Here is an 18,426-nt window from a genome sequence, read left to right on the forward strand (position 1 = left end):
ATGTGCTGCAGGCAGGGAGTGTGCCACCACTTTGTACAGAACATACACCTGTGCAGCAGCATCCAATGTGAATAGCAGGAGCTGTCTGGGGGGCGGGGGGGAGTTGGTGGTTGACTAGCTTGCAGTAGCAGTGTTAACTTCTTTTTTTTCTCCTCTAAATGCTGTTTCCCCAGGCCAGGAATTGTATGCCATAGGGGACTTTGGGTGCGAAAGTGAGCGTGATTTCATCATACTGCTTTCCTAGGGGGTTTAATTTTTTTCCCAGTTTGTGTGCCTTTCAGCAATGCTGGACGAGGGCACACATGCATATATGTGCACATATATGCACAGAGTAGTAACTTTTATGAAGGGTATAATGATACTGCAAGAACTAGCCGCGTGTTCTGTGACAAATTCATGCATGCCCTTTATAGCAGAGTCTCTCGCTGTCGCCACAAACCTGTGATTAGCTGTTCAAACAGAATCATTCCTAAATTGCATGTGGCTTAGTACTTGCCTCTTTGGAGATACTACTGAACCAGCATGCAGATTTTCAGCTGTGGAGGATAAACTCTTCTGTGGTGTCTGAAGGAAAGCCAGTTTGAAACCTGGTGTACGCTGCCAACCGCTCGTGTTCTGTGCGTAGCTGGAAGGTGAGCAGAATGCAGGCTCTGGGGCTGAGTAGTGGTGTCACCAGATTCTTCTGATCAGTTAGGTGACATACCGGTCACTTGCATGAGACTAGAAAAACATTTGGCCAAAAAGCCTCTCTCCAACTGAAGTATAGTAAGTGGGGTCAGTTTGTCAAGTTCTCAAGTGAGTGAATGGTGGGAAAAAACCCAAGTGATTTTTAAACTGCTGCTGGTTAGTGAGTCCAGCTGCTCTGCTCAAGGATCCGAAATCTGATACTTGTTGCAGTGCCACTGCCTGAAGTTGAGACAAAGTGGAATCTTCTGGAGAAGAGGCAGAGAGCTACCAGATTCATCAACAGGTGATGTGCTGCATGGGTAAGCTGTTAATCACACTTCAAATCAACTCTTCCTCAATTTAGAGATTTGCTTTAATTAAAAGCAAAGCTTGCTTAGAGTAGAAAAAGGTTGGTTGCTTTCCTGTCCTTCCTCCTGTATCTCTTATCTACAGTAGAAATAAATACACCTCGGGGGAAGGACTGCAGGACCGTGCTGGGTCTGCTGGAAGGAGCAGCTTTCAGACATGAGCTGTGTAGCCCTGGATCTGCAAGGTCAATAAAAACTTGACCTCGGTGGGCAGGTACCGTTCTTCCAGCCACCAGAGAAAACGCATGCCTGTGGCAGAATGGTTCGCAAATTTGTGAATTAAGTTTTCAGTGTAATTACCTACGGGCTGAAATTGCATAGTGTTGTGAATTAGGTAGTACTTCAGAGGTGAATCCTTTTGGTCTGCTTTGTGGTTATTTTTGTTTGTTCTCAGGTTAAAAATAAACCAGCCTTGTCTGTTGTGAGATAACCATTGCTTAGCCTCGTTTCTAATTTAGAAGCAAAATTCATATGGAGTGATTTTGTGCTCCTGTATCTGTAGTGAGCAGTTCCTTGGTGGAAGGAAAAGTGACTGGCAGTACCTTAGGTACTGGTGCATCAAGGTAGGGAGCTGGTAGCTCCATAAAATGTAAACTGTGACAGTGTCAGTGCAGACTGTCCCTTTAGAGCTGAGGCAGACACCTTAGCTGCTGGATGAACCTTTGAAAGAGTTCTGGTGACTCAGGGGATGCTGAACAACAAATGAGTTGGTTTTCATGCGAAGACTTGCAGGTTTCACTGAAATGCCCTGAAAGCTTGACTGGTGCGTGGGAAGCCGGGGGGGTTATCTCATACCTGGGCTCGAGCGGGGAACTTCTGTTTGATCAGAGCTGTGGATGCCTTTAGTGTTTCATCTTTTTGACGATGAGGAAGTTGTGATACTGTTTGTGGCAGATACTGTTTGGGGTTGCTCAGCAGAGGCGCAGAGAAACAGCAGGTCCAACCCCATCCCCCCCAGCCCCTTGCTTTGCACTGCAAACAGCACCTTGGCATTTCAGATGTCTTTGTAACTCTGGGACCAGTTCCTCTTGGGTTGAAAATTTGGGAACACAAAGTACAGAAGAAATGGAGAGCTGAGCTGTTTTCTTTTTATCATGTTGCTTCTTGCAAATACATTTTAAGAAGAGGGAAATAAAAGACTGCCTGAGGGCATGTTCCTCCCTGCATCAAAGTAGTCATCTGGCAGACTGGGTGGAGAAAAACATACATTGTTTGTGTGGTGAGGTCTCTGTAAATGAGAATTAAAGATGGTAAAAATATTTTTCTTGAACTCTCTGCTACTGACCATTCACCTTTCTTAGCGCTCATAGCAGCAGAGCAGAGGGTTGGGTTTCAGTATTCCTGGGTTTTCTTCCAGCTTGAAATTGCAAAACCTAAAATCATGAGTGCAAGGAAGAAACAAAAAGCACCCTCAGAAAGAGAAGCTGGAGCAGTGGAAAGAGAAGGGAAGGTATGTAATAGAGATGGTGCTGCAACTTGCCCTTTGGAATGGAAAATAAAGCTCTTCTGGTTCAGGGCTTTTTTTTCTGAGACAGAACAAATTATTGCATGAAGATCACTCTTTGAATCGCATCCAGTACAAAGTTCATCTGATATGTTAAACGCAGTTCCACGTTTACAAAAGTGCTGAATTTTACTTGATAGCATCCTTTAAAGACTGCACTGGCAGCAAATAAAATACAACATGCCAGGCATTTCTCCTGAGAAAAATAACAATCGCTAGCATTTCAGCTTAAATATCTCGCATGCCAACAGTTTTTTTTCTCTGATTTTGCATTTCTTAGAGGAATTGTGATTTGAACTCTAAAGCATTAGAAGCAGCCAACTCATCCTGTGTGATAGTGGTTATTACTGGAAAACTTACTTTAGTCATTGCCAAAAGTGTGTATCACCAAGATAATCCCCTTCTGGCCCTCTGTAAATCTGTCTCGAAAACTGCCCTCAGTAACAGGATTGTCTGCGGATGACTGACACGAGGCAACCTGGCAGGACAGCTTCTTTGTTGCACACCACAAAGGGGTTTATGGCGTGCTGTGCTGGTGTCTCAGGCTGGTCCCCCCCCTGCAGATGCTGGGGATGGTCACTGTGGCCACGCACAGCGCTCGAGCCCAGGTGTATCCTTCCAGGCTCTCCCATTGCAGAAGGAATCCAAAACTCACTGCAGGGTTCCTGAAATTTCTCCACGAAGGAGAAGCAAGGCTGCTGCAAGGATAACTTACACTAGCAACTGTCAGTGTAGTTTGGAGGATCCTGATAAGTCCTGCCAGGTAATCATTTGTTTTCATAGTACTGCATCTGGGAAGGGGTTTGGCAGTGCCAGCTTTGTGCCACCTGGGTGTCATGCATGAGGGGGACTGTTTTCTCGGATGGTTATTTTGACTGCCATCTCCTGGGAAGAGCTACTAAAGACCAGACTGCTCAAAAATCTCCTTGTTTATGGCAGTAAAGCAGATAAACACAAGAAGAAAAGACTGTAGTCATTGCCAAGAACAAGAAATTCTGAGCAGCTTTATTTCCCTTCTGCATTTAGCTCCGCTCTCCTGTCTGGGGGCTAGGTTTGCTCCCTTTCCAAGGATGAAGGATAATGCAGGCAGTGTTAATAGCATGCACCAGGGAACCGGCTCCTCAAGATCATGATTATAGTGAAGCTGTTTACCCAAAAGTGAAATGAAAGGCTTGGCCATGCGTTTGTTCCCTGCTCTGTTACTATGCTGTGACTCGGCACAGAAGAGGCTGTAGGAGCGGTTACAGCAAGGCTTTGAGCAGAGGGCGAGGGAAACGAGCTGAACATCAACCCTCTGGAGAGCACTGGAGCTCCCACTAAGTGCATGTGCTTCTGTAGAGGACAAACAAACAGTCAACTTGAAATCCTTGTTTCCCTGCCCCACTGGGTGTGAGTGGTTGGTTAGGGCGCTTCAGAAAAGATGGGAAGGAAAATCCTCCTTACTGCCCTTACACCCGCAGAAATTTAATATTTCATGGACAGGTACGTGCTGCTGTCTGCCCTGCCTCCAGGGGCACGGGCTGGAAGATCCAGAGGCTCCCAGTGTGGTGCTGCAGTTCTCTGTTTTGTTTTTGTTATTTGTTATTGCAAGAGATGTGCAGTTGCCTGGTCCGGTTCCTGGGATCTTGCTTTTGCTCCAATGGTCCTTGTGCCCTTTGTGCCTGTGGAACAGATAGGTGGGATTTATTATTTTTGGTGGGTCTCAAGCCTTGCCAAAACTACGAAGTTTTTTTACAGTGTCAAGCTGAAAAACCTGCATTGTTTGTTTTGAAGAAAACCATGACTACCTTCTAGCATGCTGTTTTGGTGGTGGTCACCGTACCTGCCCAGGTCACAGGGGTGTTGCACTAATTCGTTAAAGCTTGAGGAATGTTCCTGCTACAGGACTGAGGGCTGCAAATACGGACTGACACGGGCTTTAGGCTAAGCAAACCGAAACCCAACTCCCACGTAGGGACCCAAGGATCCTTCTGCCAAGTGCAGGGATGCTGTCCCACCTGGCTGGCCCTGCAGGCGAGTGGCACACCCCCCTAGGGAATGCAGACCCCCGGGTCGAAGTTAGGCTCAAGCTATGCTTCGAGATACCATCTCCAGAACATTTCAGGGCACCACACCTTGTTCTTCTCAAAAACTCCTGTATGTGGTAGGACAGGAGGAGAAAGGCAAGCAGGCAGTGTCTCCTGTGACAAATCTGAAGCCCGTGCTCAGAACTCTGTCTTGCTGGATTCCCATCGGTCAGGACACATCTGCTCTGCCCAGTGAGTATCATTGTTACAGCTGGTGCTGTTTTCCTACTCCAGGGCTGGCACATGTAGCTGTGTTCCCCAAGAGTTTAATTAGATTAGGTATGGCTTTCTGGCTCCAGGTTGAGGCTGTGTTCAGACAGAGTACTGGGTTTTTTTCAGAGCTGATTAGTGTAGTCCTAGTCTTGAAAGCTGCCTTTAAGTTTCAAAAGCTTTGAACCGTCCTGCTAAATTACCATTGGCAAGATGCTGCTGGATGGGACGGTCCAGTTCCAGCAAGGTGGTAGAGCTGCTCTTACTTTGTTTCTCTGGAATAACAGCCTTAAAAGACCACCTAATGCTCACCCAGGTTTTCCCTCCTGATCTGGTGGGAGCAGGGTTACATTAGCATTGAGTCTGGAGGAAATGTGGGCTCCTGGCCTCTGTGCTTCTCTCGTGTGTGTCAAGGAAGAGAACTTGGAACGTGCAAGGGACTCTTGGTGTCACTGTTCCCCCTCCTTGTTTTCAAGTGCCTGAGAGAAAGAAGCTGGTACCTTAGTGGGTGTTCCAGACATCTAATCAGAATGTAATTACTCTGTGATCACCCTGGTTTTGATAGCTGGGGAGGAGGCATCAACCAGGGGTATGCTGGACTCTGCTGGTTGACTGGATTTGTTGGGGTTTGTAGAACTCCATTGCCTGTCCTCTCTGTTAGCTATTCTGTTTCAGTGCACCTCTAGCTGACTTGAGCTCTAGAGCACTGTGGCACACTGCAGGATGCGAAGGAAACAAAAAAAAAATCTGGAACTTTGAGCAAAGCACTTCAACTCAATGGTGTGGTAGGAGGAGCAGATGATGTGCTGAGGGTGATGCTCAACTAGTTTGGGGAGAACTGGGAATGAAATAGTATGGAATTAGCAACTTTATGCCACGGTGGGCTGGATAGTTTAGTGTCTGTGTGCTGGCAGAGGTTTTTTTGTGGGGGTATTAGAGCTTTGGAAGTGTTGTGGGTTACAGGAGGAGCACCTGGGAAGGGTTTGAGCTCCAGTGTTGCCTTTGCTTTCCTCAAGAAGGTCACCAGAGCTGGTTAATAAAGCTTTAGCTGCGGAGCTCACTAAACATTCTTCCAGTTCAATGGCCTGTGCAGAATGATGTGTTTGGTCAATGTTTAATTCCTAAGCACCAAGTGGTGATTGTCATACTAGAAGGCACTTGTGGTGTTGACTGAAGCAATGGAGGCCAAGGATTAAAAAGGTCGTGCAGGGTGATCTCTTCTGCACCCTCAAAGCTCTCTGCTTTAGGTCAGGTCCCTGCACAGCAGGAGAAAGCAGGGAGAAGTTCTGCCTTAAGGCCAGAAAAGGCTTTCCAATAAGAAAAACCAGCCCTTGGCTAAAAAAAAAAATATATATTGGCTGTAGTGGTGGTGGGAAAGGCAAAAGGAGATGTTACCTGTGGGATGGTGGAGGGGAGGCAGGAGCTCGGGCGCCATCCACCCGTGCCCTGGTGCCAGGAGCAGCAGTGGGACCGTGGCTGCCGCTTCGGGCGGCAGGAGCTGAGGGGGGAGGGGCGGGCTGGGGCGGCCGGGGGCTGCCTGTGCGCTCGGGGACGGAGAGGGGGCTGCACACGGTGCCCGCAGGAGCAGGGGAGACCTGGGTGGGATGTCAAGTAGAAAACTCAAGGAGCTTTCTTGTTAGGATGAGTCAGAAACGAGAAGAGCCGAGAGCCTTTATCCTGCCTCTCCCTCCTCCGAGCTCTAGCTGCCCTTCTCCCCCCCTGCAACGGATGCCCCCGCTGCCCTCCCCCCATAATGGCTGCCCTACCTGTTGTTCCTCCCCCCCCTTCCATGGATGCCCTAGCCTCTCTCCCCCTCCCCCCTCCGGCTGCCCTAGCTGCCCCCTCCCCCCGCGGGGTGCCCTCGCTGCCCTTCCAGCACCCGAGAAGCAGCACCCCTGTGCTATGCCTCGTGGTGCCCCCCAGGAGGTGGCTCGGGCAGGGGCTCGGGGCTGCTGCCCCTGCCAGGGCGCCTGCCCGTGCTGGGCCGTGGGCTGCCAGCAGCTGCCCCTGCTCTCTGTCCCCGCTTCGGGCCTGGTTTTGTCTGCAGCTGCTTTTCCCAAGGACTGTGTCGGCTCAGGCTTTGCACCGGGATGGGGGGGACAGACATGCTCCCACCGCCCGTGGCACTACCTGCAAGTGGTCGCAGTTCACAACCCTGGTTATGGAGCCTGGCCCAGGACGGCGAGGCTGGCTTGGCTTGGGCATGTGTGCTAAGAGGATCTGTAGGGCTTTGCTTCTGCATATGTGCTGGGAGGATCAGCGTGATTTGTCCTTTATTTCTCGTGTTTTATACATCGACACATACAATAGCAATTATTCCGTGCTTTGCTGATTCTGGCTGGTAAGGGACACCAGGATTGATAAAGTGCTGTCCAAACCGCTGCACCTCCCAGATCGTGGGGTTTGGGGCTGCTTTGTCTTAAAGGCAGAGCTATTACCAATTTATCTTCTTATGGTTGGCTGTTACTGAGCCTACAGACCAGAGTTCTGCTTCAGTTAAGAAGATTAAAGCAAGACTGGAGTAGATTATCTTTGATCTACTGCAACCTCAGCTGCTTAGGGAAGAGAGCTGGGCTGGAAGCTGACGGCAGGGCTTACTGGTGGCCAGGACAAACTGCTCTTTCCATCCTAGATATTGACACCAGCACTGATTTAGGGAGCACCAGGAATAAATTTTCACCCATGCAATTTTCAGCTGCAAGATAGGTTTAGTACTAAATTACTGACTTGCGAGGATTTCAGTCATGGCAATGACTGATCTCTCTTTTTTTTTTTTTGCTGAGTTGATGCTCTTGTAAACATATAGGGTGGCTATGTAAAAGCTATTGTTTGAGCTCTTTGCCTTTTTAAAAAAAAAAAATCATACTGTTTACCCTGAAAATGAAAAATGAATGCTGTGTAAGAGTGGTATGTCCTATAAACTAGTATTACTTTGCTTAGTGTATCAGCAGGAGCAGGCTGTTCCAGCAGCCAGGGTGCACATTCCAAAGCAATTAGAACAGTTTCATGAGTAAATACTGCTCAGCAGCTGATAAAATGCCTTTCAGATGTCTTCGTAAAACAGATTCAGGTGACCAGCAAAGAAATACTTCCTTTAACCTTTGCAGTTGAATGTAAAAAAAAAAAAAAACCTTTGATTTTTTAGCAACTTTTTCATTCAAAAATTGCTGTGAATTGAAAATTGTTAATTTGTGTTGGAATAGTCTGAAACTGAGTCACAGGGAAAAGTAAAGGTGGCTGTGGATTCCCCCCTCGCCGTCGGCTTCCCCAGGGTCCCTGCCCTCTCAGAGCATAACCAGACATCGAAATCGTCTGATGCTTGGCTCAACCAAGAGGATGAAAACCTCTAGGGAGGAGGAACAAGTGGAAGGATGGAAACCATAAAAGGAGGATTTCCTCTGCCTATAAACTGGCATGTATGCAACTGCAATTCATCTGGGAAGCTCCACCAACTGTCCAGCATGCCTGTTTGCAGCTCAGGAGCGTGGCCGCAAGCTGCGGCACTGCTTCCCAAACTGCTTGGACCAGCAAACCTCCCCAGTCCTGTTTTTCCCCAGGTTGTCCCTTGTCATAGAGCTTTGAATTCCCAGCCTTGCCTCAGCGGTGTGGTCTCCAGGCCCACCAGCCCTCTGTATTCCCCAGCTGGGAGAACCCCTGACCCAGAGTACCCAGACACAGCCAGTTGGCTATCAGGTACTCCAAGCACACAGATTTTTTTTTTTAATTATTTTTTTAACCCCCAGAAACATGCTTTCAGAAACTAAACAGTCTTTTAGATGTGAGCTGGGTTTTTAGTCTCCCCTGTTTCCCTGGTTTTCTCTTTCCTATCCTGGATACTTCTTGGCTAGTGTTACTTTCTCTGGATTCTTTTCCCTACATTGCTGCTTTGGGAAAGATGGAGAGAAAACTAGGGAGGGATGGCTTTCTTTTAAACACTTTTGCCTTGGGACGGCGTTGCTCTGAGTTGCAAGAGAAGGCAGGTAGTGGGGAAGTTACCCGGGACATGCTCTGGGAATTCCCAATGGAGGAGGCCGGGCATCTGAAAGGAGAGGAGCACAAGCCCTGTGAGCGGGGCTGAGCCTGGAAGGCGATCAGGAACAGAGGTGGGCTTCCAGCACCGCCAGCTGGAGCTCAACCCGAGCGGTGCGTGAAGCCAAACCCCAAGTCTGTTTGCTTTGACTGGGTAACTTAAGACCTGCACTTGGATGCTGTGGTCCAGGCCCTGGCCGAGCAGACGGAGCCTGAGCTGCTTCAGCATGAGGAAGACATCAGATTTATCCCAAGCATGTCATGTAAGCACATGTTGAACTTCTGAGTGTGTGTGTGTAGCCCTGGTGCCAGTACAGCGTTTGGGAATCTGTCCTCACTCCCAGCCCTTTGTCCTGATGAAGAGAACAGGATTTATAGAGGAGACTTTAAGCATGTTCTTCATGTCTTGTTCAGTGTACTGAAGCACACAGATAGAAAATATACACCAAGATCTATGTAACATCATTGACTCCAGCTAGCATAGGACTAGCATTGGTTTCTTTTTGGTTTTTTGGTTTGTTTTTTTTATGTCTGTCTTGTTCTGGTTTGTGGTTTTCCTGGGGAGGGTTGTATGTCATGTGGAGGCATGAGAAATCCAACTCAAAGAACTGGGCTTGGCAATTTTCTGTGGACATCCCGTGGGGATGCTGCTGGCACACAGCTGGTGAGGTTCCAGAGGCAGCCGGCTATAGGGAGATATTTCTGGTACCTCTTGCCCAAATGCTTTCCAGCCCCTGCTCCCCCTTCAAGTGACAGCAGCTCATGGTTGTGCTTGGTGGAGCCCACTTCTGCTGGAAAACTTGGCCAGCTCTGTCCCAGGACCTGGATCTGGATCCTGAAGTGATATCCAGATAACTCCTTTCTCTCCCTGTCTTCTAAGCCTATATATAGAATCTGTAGTTCTGCATGGCCTTATTTTATTTTTTTAATCCTGAGTTAGACTAAATAGCAAAACAACTGTTGATTATGTTATGAGATTTTATTTATGGCATGGTTGTCTTCCTCAGCTTGATTTGGTTTAAAAGAAACCCAAATACTTCCAGACTGAGGTGACTGTGGCTAAAACACTTTCCAACACCTCTGGGGGCTTTGGTTTGCAAGCAGTGTCCTGGGTTGGGTTTGCTGTGAGTCAAAACCTAAACAAAATCATGAGCTCGCCCTTACCTGCTCCCCTGAGCTCTGCTGCGTTAGAGGCGAAGGTACCGATGTTACCTGGCTGGTTTGAGGAGCTTTACAGCACCTCGCTCAGTTTTAAAACCTTGTGTAAAAGAGGGGGCTTCTACAGCTGTACATTAAGTTTCAAGCTGCAGTCAGAGCCTCGGTCGTGTTGTCTTGCTTTGGCTTGGAGAGGGAGCTGCCTTGGCCGCTGGCCAGCTGGCAGGGCTGTGGCTTTCAGGCTTCCCCACGGAGCCTTGGCTCTCGGCAGGTCAGCAGCCTGGCCACGGGCAGGAATGTTGGATCCTGGCCCATTTGGCATGTTATGGCCCTGCTGGATAAGAATGCAGCGAGCCAAGACCCTAAGCTCCCAGAAGCAGGGAGAGGGTCTGTAAGGAGCCTGCCTCTACCACCCTTGGGACCTGGTGCTTCATAGCAGCACCAGCTTGGATGGGAGGAGGTGTCTCCATGCCAGGCTGGATGGCAGAGGGTGTCTGTGTCTCTGTTTCCTAATCCTACACCAAGTGCAAGAGGACTTCTGCTGCAAAATTAGCCCAGAGCCCCCTGAACTCTGAGTGATATTCAGCCTCACGGCTTTATTAAAAACATTACAGTAGCTTTCACCCCCAGAGCACTACAGTCTTCAAACTGAGAGCTGTATTTTGGCTGAGGAACACCCTAAAATCAGGCAGTGTTCAGGTGGGGGTCTTTGTTTTCACAATTTTGACTACTTAAAGCCGCATGATGTAAGTTTTAAGTCTGCTTCTTCTTACCTACTCAAAGCTCTTGTGCTGGCATGACCAACAGAAGCCCCGCAGGTGGGCCTATGGGATGTGCAATGGAGTTTGCCCGCAGACAAAGAACTTCCAAATTCCTCTCGTGTTGACTTATCCAGGATTCATGAGTTTGGAGTGGAGTCCTCTTGGGTCTTTTAATCACACGAAACCTGGATGGTCCTGCTGCATCAGCGTAGCTTTTTGGCTCTTTGCCGTAGGACACAGTCTTGGCTTCAGGGACAAACCAGCATGCTGAGGTCTGTGGTTTGGGGGGTCTGAACACACCTGGTGTCCTGTACGCTGTGTGGCAAAAGGTACATCCTTCTTGCTTTTCAACTTGATGGTTTTCCACTTTGAGTTTCCTTTTGAATCATTTCCTAGGAAAGAGAACCTTTAAAGCAGCTCTTTCACCTTTCACTTGGGCAAGTAGGCTTCGTGCTGCAAATATGACAATGCTTGAAGGGGTTGGTTAGTGTGTTAACAGCTTCAGTTGCTAATCTCCTGGAGAACGTGCGGTTTTGGAAGTGGATTAGTGCTTCTCCCTAATGACCTTCAACTGCTTGTTCTGCATGGATACAGGGAATTTCCTCAACACTTGCATGAGACTAGCAAGCAGTCTCATACTCTGAGGTATGGTGCTTCTGCAGAAATTAGTAGTTGGCTGAGGTGCTGAGCACTAAAGTCACCTTATGGGAGACCTTGCTGATGGTGATGGGGGCGGGGGGAGCACAAAAAAACCTGCTTCATGGCATGACAATATCTTCTCAGGGAAGCCAAAAGAAGCTTCACAGTCACACAGTGCCCACAATGCCTAATCACTTCTCAGAATTCCTTGCTAAATTATAACATGTAGCAAAAAATCAACTTCTCTGAGTTTTCAGTGAGCTTTCACTTCCAGCTTGTCAAAAGAAAAATCTGTGCTTCTTCCACCCCCTTGAATGAAGACTTGGTCCCTGTATTCATAGTCTCCATGGTGTCTTTCTTGCATTTGTTTTATGTAAAGCAAAGAAACTCCCATGTACACGTACTTCAGCTGGAATGATAGGAAGCTGCTTTTCCCATATCCCAGATGCTGGTAGCTTCAATGCACTTTCATATTGGGGATCTCGGGATCTCTGGGTTCCTTTGAAACAGCCACATGCTTCTCAGATGTGGGAGGTCATGAGGCAGGGACTGCTGGAGGACAAGAGGTAACCTATTTGTGGTCGAAGAGGCACAGGGGAAAATTATGTCAGAGTTCCTCCTTAGGAAGCCTTTGCAAAGAAGGTGTTTCACGTGTAGACACAGAGTGTTCATCCCACCTCTTTTTGAAGTGCCTAATAGTCTGTCGCGTTAGAGACAGCATCTCTGGCTGCTCCTCCAGGAGGAAGGTTGTGAGGCTCAACAAGAGACTAGAATTAAATTCCTGAGAGTCATTCAGTAAGCTATGTAGCCTACTGGGTTCTGTCTTGTGTGTGCTTCCCTCTAACTGGGGGGATGTCCTTTCACTATCTGTTGGCAAATCACACCACTTTTATTTTGGGTGAAGCTTTAACAGTGTTTTTTCTGTAGCGCTTCCCATTGCTGCTCCCAGCCCTGCTCTCACACCACTTCATCTCCTTAAAACTCACTGGTGTTCTAAAATCTATTTTGGGGGAGTTAGGTATTCAGAGAGAAAGTAATAAGAAGGCCTTGCAGCACCCTCTGATGTTTAGGAAAAGGTTAACAAATCCCAAAATAGCTTCTCCAGGCTGTGGGCGATGTTGGGCCAGGTTTGCATTTCTGGGATTCTTGCTTTACCTTATTTAGCCAGGCGGAGTGGGACCCCGCGGTCCCCGCACGCGGCGGGGAGACAGGGCTTGGTTGGGATGAAAGTATGTGCTTTTTGCTTTGGAGGCACATGGCTAAATATGGGCTGCATTAATAAAAAATGAGCCTGTTTTCTGGCAGAGTTACAGATTCCCGACGTTCCTCAAGTGAAAAAGGCAAGCCCTTCAGCATCCCGCTTTGTGACTCTGACAGTGGCTGTACTGGAGGGGGTGGGGGGATGTGGCAACGTTGACAGTGATGGAGCTTGTTTGGATTTCAGTGAGAAGTAATTTGGGTACAGGACAGCTAGAGCTGTCTAAAACAACAATTTGAAACAAAAACAAGCAGGCCAGAGAACACAAGTTGAGTAATTTTTGTGAGCTGTGGCTCCATGATGCCATTTCTTTTTTGCTATATTTTCCCCTTTTTTAGTAGTCTTTTTTTTTTTCCTGTGAACAACTATTCTCCATTTGCAAAACACAACCAGACAAAATGTAAGATGGCCAAATAACATGCATAGTTTTAGGGAATAAATATTGACTTAGGATCTGATATTGGTCAAGTGATACAGTTGAGGTGTGCCTTACAATAACACATAGCTCTTGGGCAGGAGCAGTATCAGATGAAAAACCCTTTGCTGGCTGCCTGTGTTATTTACCTGTTCACAAATGTTCTGACTAAAATATTGCCCCTTGGTGCTTTGTCAGGTACGGAACCTGTTGATGCTTGGGCCGAGGTGAAGAGTGTAAGGTGGAGAGTAATGGGGAAGCAGGGATGTATTAAAGCAGGTGTTGCCTGAAGCGTTAACTCTATATCCACTCCTTGAAATCTAACAGGGTTGGGGGATTCTTGCAGGAGCAAGGGGAGGGTACAGCCAGGGGCTGTCAGGGAACCATCAGCAGATGTTAGCAAAAAGGTGTAGATAGTGAGACAGCTCCTACTCCTTGCTTCGGCACTGCCGATGGGACAATATAAGCTAGTTTCTAATGCTAGTAATCAAAAAGATGTAGCTCCTCAGAAATAATTGCAGGCCAAAACGCTTAGAGAAGGTTGTCTCCTCCCAGAAAAGAATTAAAACCCAGCAAAAGTTTAACTTTTCTATCAAGTGAATCATGGAGGAAAGGCTGAGGCCCACTGAGATTTTGATCAGGAACACGTTACATCTCAAGCTGTTGCTTCATGAGCTTGCTATGCAGGTGATGAAAATGTAAATGGTCTAAAATGCTGCTTGAAGACATTAAAAACGAGATGGCCACAAGAGCTCTGCAGGCGTGCCGATGGCATGGTGCGCGTCAGCACAGCTGCATCGGGAGCAGGTGGGGGTCAGTTACACCATGGCTGCAGCCCTGTCTTGATACCTGTTCTTGAGAAAGGCATCTCAAACTTACCACGGTCTCCTCGTGTGTTTATATATCACCACCTGGGTGGTACAAGTGTTTTGAGTAGAGCTAGTCGAAATTTTCTTGTGAGAAAAGTCTTCCAGAAAACAATTTTATTGAAAAATAGAAGATTCATGTGAAAAATGAAAACTCTTCTTGGATAGTTACTTTGGATTTTTCTCGCTCTCTCTGTTCAAAATACTTTCCAAGAAAAAGAAGTGTTTTAAAGTTATGGAGTCTTGCCCTCAGAATTCCTGTGAAGCCCACCACTTTGTGGTGGGATGTAGGAGAGTACTTGTTCCCATAAGTGTTGTGTGGATTAAAGCCTCGGCAGACCTCTGAACATGCGAAGTGTTACAAAACCTGTGTTGTTTTTGATGTGAATGACACTCTCAGTCTCTTTGTAAATGGCTTTGAAACCCAGAGAGCAAAGAGCTCCAAAAAGCCAAGGGCTGGCATTTTTACTCATGCGTTTGGATGTCCAAGGCCAACTGAACTTTACTGGCCCACAATTTTTTTTATTTTTTTTTTTCAGTGCTCAGGTTTGTACCTGAATATTTGTAGGAGTGAATGGCTTTGGTTGGAGTTACAGGTGTTCAGGGCTACCTCATGTTACATTCGAAGCCTCTCTGGCTCCACACCGGAGTTAGGGACTTTGTCCTGGAAGTTTTGCTGCAGCTTGTTGTCACCGCTGGCGCTGTTTTTACAGCGCTGTCATACGATGATGAGCTGATATAAGGTGGAGATGACTGCGGACTGATTTTGCTTGGCTGTGTGAATCTTATGACTTTGAAATACGTGATCTGTTCAGGAGCCTGCTCTGGGCTGGAGTCCTGAGGTGGCTGGAGGAGCGAGTGAAGGACTGAGCTGAGTGTAACCAGAGTCCCCCTCGAACAGCAGTTCGTTCTCCTCCCCAGGGCCAGAACCCAAGGCTAGTTCTTCTGCACCGTATCTACAGACAAGCGATGGGATTTTGCTAAGCTGTATTTTCTCATGTATTCAACCTGTCAAGAAATCCTGTATCTGTGCAAAGGTGGGGATGCAGCAGGCTTGTGGCTTTTCCCTGGGGGAAGACCCCAGCGGGAGCCCGCCTGCCCCTCCAGCCCGGGCAAAGCCTGCCGCAGCCATGCGACAGCTCCTGCAGCCCAGCGAGCTCCAGCATCGTCGTTATCAAATTTCTGTATCGCTAACCTTATCGCTGTTCATGCTGCTCTGTTTTGGCTCCGACACTGCCCACGTCCTGGGAGCACGGGGGTGGTCTGTGAGGCGTTCTCTGTGCCGGCTGGCTGTGCCCACGTACCCAGCCACGCCGGGACAAGGCTGGGATTCATGCCTGGAATGCCTGGTGCATACCGACAAACCCACTCCCACTCCCCGGCTGCTTTGAGGAGGCACCAGCAGACCAAAGGGCCCTCGTGGCCTCCGATAAACATTTAAGCCACCAGTAATTAACTTCTGGGATGGAATGTGCTTCCCGGTCGGCATCTGACCTGTGCTGAGAAGCTGCCTTTGACACGTTTCGTGGGTGAATAGTTTAAAGCATCTGCGTGAAGCCAAAAGCTGTTTGGATGATGTGTTATCAGTGCTCCTTTATAACACTGAGGCTTCTCTTTACTGTCTGTTTTAAAATATCAATAAGCACAGTGCATCGGAGCTGGGCACACGAGCTCATCAGGCACAAAGCTGCCTATGGAGCAGCCACGTAGCCCTCTCCAAACCAGGGTTTTGTGGATGTAATTGTGCTGCTGCTAACTAGGAGGTAGTTGTGAATAACCTCATCCACCCCTCCAGCCTCCTCTTGGAAGGACGGGCACAGCTCCCATCTCCCTGTGGCAACTGGGGGCAGCGTGCCGTGGCTGGTGGTGGCTGGCCGCAGCGTGACACTTGCGAGGGGAATATCGGAGCTGGGACCCAACGCTGGCCCTTCGGACAGGCTGAGCTGGGGCTGGGACAGGGAGGAACAGCCTGTCACATGGAAAAGGGGAGGCTTGCAGCTTGAGCAGCAGTCTAAGGGAGCGAGATCTTGTCCGACATACAGAAACCTCTTAATCTGTAATAAAGTAAAATACAAGCTCGAAGCAGAACAGTTCATTTGAAACAACTCCATGGATAAATGAGTGTTAGGTTCTTGAATCAAGGAATAGTTTTGGGTTGGTTTGGGGTTTGGGTTTTGTTTGGTGTTTTGTTTTGTTTTTTTTTCTCCAGGAAACGAGAAGAAAGAAGGGAAGCATGCTTTTCCTTTGGAAACAATAATGTGGGATTTGGATTATCAGATAGCAGCTGTATTGATGCAGACACGATAGCTGACTGCCAAGAGCTTAAGGACGCAGTTGCAATGCTCCCAGCAAACGCTGGTATCGGCTGTGGGGGGCATCACTGATGGCCATGGATGAGGCCTTTCCCAAGTGGAATGTTTCTCCAGCATTACAGCTTGAAATACTTGGGAAAGATTTGTTAAAAAGATTTTTCTATAGGATCAGTAACCCAGTTTTATCAAAACTTAAATGCTTCCTGTGAAACTGTGGATCTTGGGGGGAAAAAAAAGTTACTTGGCAAAAATCAGAGTCATTAGTTCCCTCTATTTGACTTTAGCTGGATAAAATGAGAATATTTCATTTTGAAATAAAACCTCTGTACCTAATCAATGATGATTTGGGAAAACAGTATGTTTCATTTGGTTGGTTAGAGATTATACGTAACTTAAACTGTATCTGATATTTTAAGATGCATTTGAAAGTAAAGAAAGAACATTTGAGACTGTTTCCCTTGACTGAAATCAGAAGTTTGCATTTAGGAGAGATTTTTATTGGTGTTAACATAGAATTGGGACTCCTTCAGCCTTTTGCTCTTGTTAAGACTGAATTATTCTTAAACATCACCATGTTGTTTGAGAACAGGAATCGATTCTTGACTGGCTTATCTACAATGAATTATTTAATCCAAATATCTACCGAACTGTTAAAGAGCCATCAAGACACTAGTCTTTTAATTATTTCATTTAGGCTGCTAACCTCTAAACTTTAAATAGCATCCCCCCTCTCCAGTCCCAGCGTTTTTCCAAGAGCTTATCGTAACCATAAGAAGGAGGAGATGGAACCAGCCCAACATCACCCAGCACATCTGAGCTTGACTCGGTTTAGACTCCCAAGAAGAAGAAAAAAATAAAGATAATGTGCAGTACCGCTAAGGTGTGCAGGTCCAACCCCCCTGTGCTAGTGACCGCAGAGCGTAGGGGGTTTGTCAGTGTGACTGTACGAGCACGTGGGTGTCGCGGACCCCCCTCTGCTGCTGCCAGCTGGTGGATCCACTGGCTCAGCCGTGTCTCTTGGGGCTGATTGACACACTAGGCATGGAAGAGGGAAGGAAGTGGCTGTATGGACTGAAACACCACCCATGGGAGACCCTGCAAGTCCATGATTTGCCTTCTCCACCCTTCTGTGAAAAATGACATCTGGAACGGGTTGATAGCGATGTTACCGCTCTCGTAGGGCGCTAGCATGCAGCCCTCAGGGTCTCTGGGCTTTGTGCACAGCTTGCTGCTGAAAGCGGGGGGGAGAGCAGCCTTAATGGAGCGCGGAGCCTTCTCCAGAGCTCAGCCCCAGGGGAGCAGTGCAAGCGTCTGCTAGAGGCGTTGCTGGGGAAGAGGGAGGAGTGCAATCGGGACTTTCCTTAGCAGTTTCCTGCAACGTAAGGGAACGTAATTAAAAATTAACACATTTGTGGACACCGCCTTGTCTACTGGACATGTTCGTTGTCCTCAGAAATATAGGAAGGATAACGAGGATGCTGGTATTCTGTTATGCTGTAGTGGTCAGGGAAGATACCACAGTCGGATGGAAAAAAATGAGATGAAAAGATTCCAAGTATGTTTTTGGTGGGGAAATGAAGTGTGAGAGACAAAGCAGGAGCAGCAATGCCCAGACCAGCATACCTTGCTCTAGAAGGAGTCAGCAGAGACCTCCTCCCCAGCAGCAGGGCCTCTGGCCTCCAGCAGGCTGGAAAACGGTTACGGACTGAGCATTAAGCCAAACACAGGGCCTGGGAAAGGGCACGTTCTTTGGTGGCATTTGAGAGCTATTTCCCTCTGTCTATTCTTGTCTTGCAAAAATATTCTACGCTGGCACCAGTCAGTAGCCAGTTGCAGCCAATGTTGCATATTTTTCATGTACCAGCTATTTGTCAGTGTGATTTAGAACTGCTTAGATCTGAAATTTAGGTTCGGTTTTCAAATAGGAGGGATGGTTTTTGAGGGAGCTTTTGTGGAAAAGGAAATGCTGTAGTACCCGGTTATTTTTAAACATGTTTTGGCACTGCAGAGAGATGAGAATCGAGCGTTGATTCTCACGTTGTACCTAGAAATAGGAAAGGCTGTATGGAAGTATCAAGTAACACAGAAATTTAAAAGGTTAAACTAGCAGCAAAAAGAGAATTAAGGCAAAAAAAAGGAACATTGTTTCTAAGCTGTTCGATCAGACCTGCTACTGC

At 47.6% G+C, this 18,426-nt stretch overlaps 1 protein-coding gene across 1 annotated transcript in view; it reads left to right on the forward strand.

Moving 5' to 3' along the window:
• Positions 1-455: 455 nt before the first annotated feature.
• Positions 456-18,426, forward strand: part of PHLDB2 (pleckstrin homology like domain family B member 2) — a 126,419-nt gene continuing 108,448 nt past the window's right edge. Inside the window, exon 1 of the mRNA XM_005237456.3 lies at positions 456-970. The gene's annotated coding sequence lies outside the window, so the exon portion shown is untranslated. The remainder of the gene's footprint in view (positions 971-18,426) is intronic.

The sequence above is a fragment of the Falco peregrinus genome, chromosome 4 (assembly GCF_023634155.1).
Source record: "Falco peregrinus isolate bFalPer1 chromosome 4, bFalPer1.pri, whole genome shotgun sequence".
In the NCBI taxonomy this organism is placed as follows: Eukaryota; Metazoa; Chordata; class Aves; order Falconiformes; family Falconidae; genus Falco; species Falco peregrinus.